The following is a 9,198-nucleotide window of genomic DNA, read 5'->3' as shown; positions in this document are numbered from 1 at the left end:
GATCCACCTGCCCTGGCCTCCCAAAGTGCTGGGATTACAGGTGTGAGCCACTGCGCCCAGCCCTCCTCCTCCTTTTTTAGAGACAGGGTCAAAATTTGTATGTTTTGTTCAGGGCTGTGCCCCTAGTGCTTATAACACTTTCTGGCATACAGTAGGTGCTCAACAACTATTTGTTGCTGAGCAAATGGACTAAAGATTATCAATGTCCCCTCTGTGCTGAACTCCTCTCTGTGGCCTAGGGAGTTGCCTGCCTTTGCCAAGGCAGCCAGTGCCTGCGGTTCCGAGTATAACCACTTGAGGGCAGCAGAGGCTCAATGTAGCAACTCCCGAGAGTTCCAGCAGGTCCTGCCCAAGCACCCCCTTGAAGCCTCCCTGAGCTAAGGACCCCAAGTGTCCGGGGTGGAATCTAGTCTGCCTCTCTTGACCTTGCCCTTGCTCCCAGGTCGGCTTATAGATGTATATCTACATATTTCTGTATTGAATTATTTCATGGCAAGGAGGAGGCAAATACAGAAAACATCACCCAGTCACATCACACCCCCAAAAATCCTGTCCCCATTTTGAACTCCCCTCTGCACATTTTTTTTTTCTTGTTTATCCATGTTTTTTTCTAGAGAGGCCTTCTTTCACTAGCCCGTTTAAAACTGAACCAGGCTGGGCGCGCTGACTCATGCCTGTAATCCCAGCACTTTGGGAGGCCGAGGTGGGCGGATCACTTGAGGTCAGGAATTCAACACCAGCCTGGCCAACATGGTGAAACCCCATCTCTACTAAAAATACAAAAATTAGCCAGGTGTGGTGTCATGCACCTGTATTTCCAGCTACTCAGGCGGCTGAGGCAGGAGAATCGCTTGAACCTGAGAGACAGAGATTTCAGTGAGCGGAGATTGAGCCACTGCACTTCAGCCTGGATGACAGAGTGAGACTCAGACTCAAACAAAAAACAAAAAACAAAAACAAAAAAAACTGAACCAGGCCAGGCACGGTGGCTCATGCCTGTAATCTCAGCAATTGGGAGGCCAAGGAGGGAGGATCATGTGAGGGCAGTAATTTGAGGCCAGCCTGGGCAACATAGTGAGACCTCTTGTATCTACAAAAAATAAAAAATTAGCTGGGTGTGGTGGAGCCATGATTGTGCCACTCACCCCAGCCTGGGTGACAGAGCAAGACTCTGTCTCAAAACAAGAAAAAACTTTGAAATCACCCCACCCTACTCTGCCAGTCCCCTTGACTCTTAATTTTTGGCCATGGCACTTTTTTTAAATGAAATCAAGTTTATTAAGAAAGTAAAATAATAAAAGAATGGCTACAGCTGGTTGCCATGGCTCACGCCTGTAATCCCAGCACTTGGGGAGGCCGAGGCAGGCAGATTGCCTGAGCTGAAGAGTTTGAGACCAGACGGGCAACATGGTGAAACCCTATCTGTACTAAAATTACAAAAAATTAGCCAGTCGAGGTGGCACACATGTAATCCCAGCTACTCAGAAGGTGGAGACGAGAGAATCGCTTGAACCCGGGAGGCGGAGGTTGCAGTGAGCCGAGATGGCACCATTGCACTGCACTCCAGCCTGGGTGACACAGCGAGACTCCGTCTCAAAAAAAAAAAAAAAAAAGAAAAGAAAGAATAAGCATTCCGTAGGCAGAGCAGCACCGCAGCACTATTACTGCCTAATCTCCTTTATAATTTGCTGACTTAGGCCAGGCATGGTGGCTCACACCTCTAACTCCAGCACTTTGGGAGGGTAAGACAGGAGGATCGTTTGAGGCCAGGAGTTTGAGACCAGCCTGTGCAACATAGCAAGACCCTCATCTCTACAAAATAATCAAACAATTAGCCAAGTGTGGTGGCCCACACCTGTGGTCCCCGCTACATGGGAGGCTGCGCCAGGAGGATCACTTGAGCCCAGGAGGTGGAGGTTGCAGTGAGCTGAGATTGCGCCACTGCACTCCAGCCTGAGTGACTGAGTGCAGTGAAAGAAAGAAAAAACAAAACAAAAATAACTCTCTTAATTTGGTGGCTTGGGCCAGGCACAGTGGCTCACGACTGTAATCCCAGCACTTTGGGAGGCCAAGGCGGGCAGATCACCTGAGATCAGGTTGGAGACCAGCCTGGCCAACATGGTGAAACCCCGTCTCTATTAAAAATACAAAAATTATTTGGGCATGGTGGCACATGCCTGTAATCCCAGCTACTCAGGAGACTGAGGCAGGAGAATTGCTTGAACCTGGGGGTTGCAGTGAACCGTGATGGTGCCACCGCACACCAGCCTGGGAGATAAGAGCGGGATGCCATCTCACCAAAAAAAAAAAAAAAAAATTGGTGGCTTGGTGAAGGAGACTCTAAGACTCAATTCAGGGGCATAGTTATCTGAGAGGTGATCCCAGAAGCCCTCCTGGGGGGTAAAGAGGCAGGAAGGGAAGGGGAGCCCTGCAGGGGGCGCCAGCGAGCAGGTTCAGCGTAAGCAACCAGGAATGGGTCCTTTCTCAGGGAGACAGCACAGAAGAGGTGCTTCTGTTGTCCTACCTGAGGGTGGAGGAAGCAGAGGTATTTACACCCAACTCTCCTTCCGTCTGTGGTTGAGGACTGCTCTCAAGAGAGCCATGTGGCCCAGTGACGTGGCCTTCCGTGGTCAGAGCAACTGTCAGCCAAGAAATGCAAGCCTTGCAGGTGGGACATGCTTGGCCAATCATGGCTGCCTTCATGCCACGTTTTATTTCCCCATGACTCTCCCAAAGCTATTCAGTGGCTTTTAAAATTTTACTAGAACCAGCGGGGCGGGCACAGTGGCACATGCCTGTAGTCCTAGCACTCTGGCAGGCCAAGGCTGGAGGGTTGCTTGAGCCCAGGAGTTTGAGACCAGTCTGGGCAACGTGGCCAAACTCTGTCTCTACCACAAAAAGAGAAAAATTAGCCAGGTGTGGTGGCGTGCACCTGTAATCCCAGCTACTTAGAAGGCTGAGGTAGGAGGATCACTTGAGCCAAGGAGGTACAGGCTGCAGTGAGCCGTGATTGCACCACTGCACCCCGTGCTGGGTGACTGAGCCAGACTCTGTGTCAAAAAACCAAACCAAACAAAACAAAAATTACTATAACCAACAAGGCCATGTGACCTTAAATAAGGTCTTCTCATGTTATTAAAAAGTCATGCTTTGGGCTGGGAGCTGTGTCTTACGCCTGTAATCCCAGTACTTTGGGAGGCCAAGGTGGGAGGATCACCAGAGGTCAGGAGTTCGAGACCAGCTGGCCAACATGGTGAAACTCCGTCTCTACTAAAAACACAAAAATTAGCCGGGCGTGGTGGTGTGCGTCTGCAATCCCAGCTACTTGGGAAGTTGAGTCACGAGAATCGCTTGAATCTGGGAGACAGAGGTTGCTGTGAGTCAAGTTCATGCCACTACACTCCAGCCTAGGTGATAGAGCGAGACTCCGTCTCAAAAAAAATAATAACATAAAAAAAAAATAAAAATACAGAGGAGGCAGCTAAGGCACAGAGAGGTTGAGGTGCAGGTCCTAGGTCACACAGCTTTGAAGCATCTGAGCCGGCCTCAATCATCATTTGATGAATGAATGCATACAGGTCCATGATGTCCGTGTCAGTCCACATTCCAGCTGTGCCCTTAAGTCCTCCCTGACCCAACCTTGTAGTCATTACACCTACTTCTGGTCCTGACCACTGGCTCTAGAGCCCCTCAGACCCCTCCAGACTCTCAAGCCTTGTTGAGGGCCTCTGGTGCTTGGCTCAGCCCTCCCCATTCTTCTGGGGGAGACTGGATTCCACCAGCAGGGGACCTGCAGGTGGAGAGTGTGTGTGTGTGTGTGTGTGTGTGTGTGTGTGTATGTTTAGACACAGGGTCTCTCTCTGTGGCCCAGGCTGGAGTGCAGTGGCATGATCATGGCTCACTACAGCCTCGACTTCCTGGGCCCAATGGATCCTCCCACCTCAGCCTCCCTATAGGGAAAAGAAAGAGAGATCAGACTGTTACTGTGTCTATGTAGAAAGGGAAGACATAAGAAACTCCATTTTGACCTGTACCCTGAAAAAGTGCTTTGCCTTGAGATGCTGTTAATTTGTAACTTTGCCCCAACCTTGAGCTCACAAAAACATGTGTTGTATGGAATCAAGGTTTAAGGGATCTAGGGCTATACAGGATGTGCCTTGTTAACAAAATGTTTACAGGCAGTATGCTTGGTAAAAGTCATCGCCATTCTCAGTCTCGATAAACCAGGGGCACAATGCACTGCGGAAAGCCGCAGGGACCTCTGCCCTGGAAAGCCGGGTATCGTCCAAAGTTTCTCCCCATGTGATGGTCTGAAATATGGCCTCCTGGGATGGGAAGGACCTGACCGTCCCCCAGCCCAACACCTGTGAAGGGTCTGTGCTGAGGAGGATTAGTAAAAGAGGAAGGCCTCTTGCAGTTGAGATAAGAGGAAGGCCTCTTTCTCCTGCCTGCCCCTGGGAGCTGCATGTCTCGGTATAAAACCCGATTGTACATTTGTTCAATTCTGAGATAGGAGAAAAACCGCCCTGTGGCCGGAGGCGAGACATATTGGCTGCAATGCTGCTCTGTTACTTTTTACTCTACTGAGATGTTTGGGTGGAGAGAAGCATAAATCTGGCCTATGTGTACATCCAGGCATAGTACCTTCCCTTGAACTTATTTGTGACACAGATTCCTTTGCTCACATGTTTTCTTGCTGACCTTCTCCCCACTATCACCCTGCTCTCCTGCCGCGTTCCTCTTGCTGAGATAGTGAAAATAGTAATTAATAAATACTGAGGAAACTCAGAGACTGGTGCCGGTGCAGGTCCTCCATGCTGAGCGCTGGTCCCCTGGGCCCTCTGTTCTTTCTCTGTCCTTTGTCTCTGTGTCTTATTTCTTTTCTCAGTCTCTCGATCCACCTGACGACAAATACCCACAGGTGTGGAGGGGTTGGCCCCCTTCACTCCTGAGTAGCTGGGACTACAGGCACACACCACCATGCCTGGCTAATTAAAAAAAAAATTTTTAAGGCAGTGCACGGTGGCTCATGCCTGTAATCCCAATACTTTGGGAGGCCGAAGTGGGCAGATCATTTGAGGCCAGGAGTTTGAGACCAGCCTGGCTAACATTGCAAAACCCCATCTCTACAAATAATAATAATGATAATGATAATAATAGCTGGGCATGGTGGCACACACCTATAATCTCAGCTTCTCGGGAGGCTGAGGCACGAGAGTCACTCGAACCCGAGAAGGGAAGGTTGCAGTGAGCCGAGATTGCACCACTGTACTCCAGCCTGGGCACCAGAGTCAGACCCTGTCTCTAAATAAATAAATAAAGTTTTTGGCCTGGTACAGTCGCTCATGCCTGTAATCCCAACACTTTGGTAGGCCGAGGCAAGGAGGATCATTTGAGCCCAGGAGTTTGAGACCTGCCTGGGCAACATGGCAAAACCCCATCTCTCTTTTTCTTTTTTATAAGACTGAGTCTTGCTCTGTTGCCCAGGCTGGAGTGCAGTGGTGCAATCTTGGCTCACTGCAAGCTCAGCCTCCCGGGTTCACGCCATTCTTCTGCCTCAGCCTCCGGAGTAGCTGGGACTACAGGTGCCTGCCACCAAGTCCGGCTAATTTTTTGTATTTTTAGTAGAGATGGGGTTTCACTGTGTTTGTTAGCCAGGATGGTCTCCATCTCCTGACCTCATGATCCACCCGCGTCGGCCTCCCAAAGTGCTGGGATTACAGGCATGAGCCACCACGCCTGGCCAACCCCATCTCTTAAAATAATACAAATAATTAGCCGGGCATGGTGACACGTACCTGCACACCCAGCTACTCCGGAGGCTGAGGTGGGAGGATGACCCGAGTCCTGGAGGCTGAGGATGCAGTGAGCAATGAGTTTGGCACCGCACTCCAGCCTGAGTGTCGGACAGCGACCTTGTCTCAAAAAGAATTTTGTTTTGTTTTGTAGAGACAGAGTCACTATGTCGCCCAGGCTAGTTTCGAACTCCCGGGCTCAAGCGATCCTCCCAACTCAGCCTCTCAAAGTGCTGGGATTACAGGCATGAGCCACCACGCCTGGCCTGGGGGAGGGTTTTTAAACCCTCCTGCTCTGCCCCCATGGCTGTCACAGAGAGGATGGAGGTGGCAGAAAACCAGGAAGGAGGAGGCTGGGGTGGGAGATTTGGGGTCTGTGCAGGTGATTGGGGAAATGGGAGGGCAGCCCTTGACCCTACTCCAGCCTGATCTGACCCCACAGGGCCAGGCATCCATGGCTGCCCCACTCCCTAGACTGGGGGATCTTGGGGCAGCACCCAGGCTGAGGCCTGTAGGGGCTCTGGCATCATGCACCTCAGGGTGGGCTCTGAGGACCTGAGGGTGTTGGGTGAATGTGGTGATGGGGTTGAATGGAGGTGGGGCCGCTCCAGAGAGCTTATTGCCTGGCTCTCCATGTTTGTTTCTTGGAGGGGGACCTCTGGGCTTTCCAGAGCATCTCTAGGATCTGTGAAGATCTCTGTGTGGTCTCGATGTCTCTGAATATTTATCTTTTTTTTTTTTTTTGAGATGGAGTCTTGCTCTGTCACCCAGACTGGAGTGCAGTGGCATGATCTCAGCTCACTACAACCTCTGCCTCCTGGGTTCAAGTGATTCTACTGCTTCAGTCTCACGAGTAGCTGGAATTACAGGTGTGCGCCATCATGCCTGGCTAATTTTTGTATTTTTAGTAGAGACAGCATTTCACCATGTTGGCCAGGCTGGTTGCAAACTCCTGACCTTAGGTGATCCACCCGCCTCAGCCTCCTAAAGGGCTAGGATTACAGGCGTGAACCACCAAGCCCAGCCCAGATGTCTCTGAATGTCTCTGAAAATCTCTGGGGATCTGAGGGTCTTTGGGAGTCTCTGAAGGTCTCTAAATGTCTATGAGGTTCTTGGGGGTCTCTGAGGTTTTCTGGGCATCCTGGCCTTTCTGAGTGTCCTTAAGTGTCTCTGCGTGCCGATGGTGGTCCCCAAGTGTGTCTGAGGGTCTCTTGGCATCTCTGAGTATCCCGGGGGGCAGACTGGTGTCTGTCTGTCTGGGGCCATCTCTGGCGGCTGCCTGGAGGTGTTTGTGCAGACTGGCTGGCCCTGCCTGGGACTTAAGCCTGGGACGGCTTCAGGTACATTGGGGGGCAGCAGAGGGACCACAGGGAGGTGGCCTCCGAAAGTTCCAGGCTCCCTTCAGCCAGGGAGGGGGCCAGTGGAGTCTTGAGCTGTCCCCTTTCCCAGAAACCTGGGTGTAGCCAGCTGGGGCTATGTCAGGAAGGCCCAGACCCCAGGGGCCCCAGACCCTAAGACTCCCAGACCTCTGAATCCCCAGACCCCAGGACCCCCAGATCTCAGGACCCCCAGACCTCTGGATCCCTAGACCCCAGGACCCTCAGGCCCCAGGACCCCCAAACCCCAAGATCCCCAGACCTCTGGATCCCCAGGCCCCAGCACCCACAGACCCCAGAACCCTCACATCCTAAGACCCCCAGGCCCCAAGACTACCAAACTCCAGGGCCCCCAGACTGCAGGACCCCCAGATGCCAAGACTCTCAGACCGCTGGATCCCCAGACCCCTGGACTCCAGAACCCTGCAACAAACCCCCATATCCCAAGACCCCTAGATCCTAGGACTCCCAAACCTCTGGATTCCCAGACTTCAGGTCCCCCAGACTCCAGGACCCTTACATTCCAGGACTCTCAGATCCCTGGATCCCTAGACCTCAGAGCCCCCAAATCTCAGGACCCCCCCGTCCTCAAACTGTCAGACTTCAAGGACCCCAGCTTCCCCAGACCCACCTCCAAAACTCACTATCCCAGACCTCAGACCTGCCTGTCCCCCACCACCTGCAGCCTCGGGTCTAGCACTTCCTCATTTCTTCATTTCCTTCTTTTCTAAGACGCCTCCCAACTGGACTCCCCCTGTGGCTTCCCTGGGCGTGGAGGACGTGCAGCTGCATGAGGCTCACTGCTGGCTGGGCGCCTCCATCCCTCTGCTCCTCATAAAAGAGGCCCCAAGAGCTCCCCTGCTCCCTCTGCTGCCTACTGAGGACACAGTGAGATGATGGTCATCTGCGAACTAGGAAGTGAATCTGCTGGTGCCTTGATCTTGGACTTCCCAGCTTCCGGAACTGTGAGAAATACATTTCTGTTGTTCGTAAGCTACCCCAGTTTAAGGCGTATTTGTTATAGCAGCCTGAAGAAACACTTGGAGACATCTGCTCTCTACCCAGGGCTGCTTCCACCACGGGGGCTTTGCACATGCTATTCCCACTCCTGGATGCTGTTCCCCACATCCCCTCCTTCTCACTCCCTAAGGAATTCCTTGATCATCCCATTAAAAAGTTGCTTCTGCAGCCAGGCCCAGTGGCTCACACCTGTAATCCCAGCACTTTGGAAGGCCAAGGTGGGTGGATCACCTGAGGTCAGGAGTTTGTGACCAGCCTGGCCAACATGGTGAAATACTGTCTCTACTAAAAATACAAAAAGTTAGCTGGGCATGGTGCCATGCACCCGTAATCCCAGCTACTCGGGAGGCTCAGGCAGGAGAATCACTTGAACCCGGGAGGCGGAGGTTGCAGAGAGCCGAGATCGCGCCACTGCACTCCAGCCTGGGCAACAAGAGCAAAACTCCGTCTCAAAAAAAAAAAAAAAAATGTTTCCCTATCTCATTTCTGGCCCTTATTTTTCTTTGCAGCATTCCCACCACCTGTAGTTGATATATTTTCTTGATGGATTCTGCCTGTTGTCTGTTTCCCCAACTACAGTGAGAGTCCTGGGATGGTGGTGGGGGTAGGATTTTTGTCTGTTTTGTTCACTGCTGTGTCTGTAGTTCATAGTACCAGGTATACAACAGGAACTTCATAAAGGCTGCAGAGGAAATGAATGAGTCTTTCCTTATAGGTTAATAGAGATCTATAATTTCATTTTCGAACTGTGGCACACCAGGATGGATTAACTGTTATTGATGTACCCAATCCTTTAAGAGTTATTTCCTTTTTTTTTTTTTTCCTTCTTTTTGAGGCAGAGTATCACTCTGCACTCTGTCACCCCAGGCTGGAGTGCAGTGACACAATTTCGGCTCACTGCAACCTCTGCCTCCCAGACTCAAGTGATCCTCCTTCTTTAGCTTCCCAAGTAGCTGGAACTACAAGGACGTGACACCACTCCCAGCTATATATATATATATATATAT

The sequence above is a fragment of the Colobus angolensis genome, unplaced genomic scaffold (genome assembly GCF_000951035.1).
Source record: "Colobus angolensis palliatus isolate OR3802 unplaced genomic scaffold, Cang.pa_1.0 Scaffold66, whole genome shotgun sequence".
NCBI lineage: Eukaryota > Metazoa > Chordata > Mammalia > Primates > Cercopithecidae > Colobus > Colobus angolensis.
Note: the sequence above shows the minus strand (reverse complement) of the source record.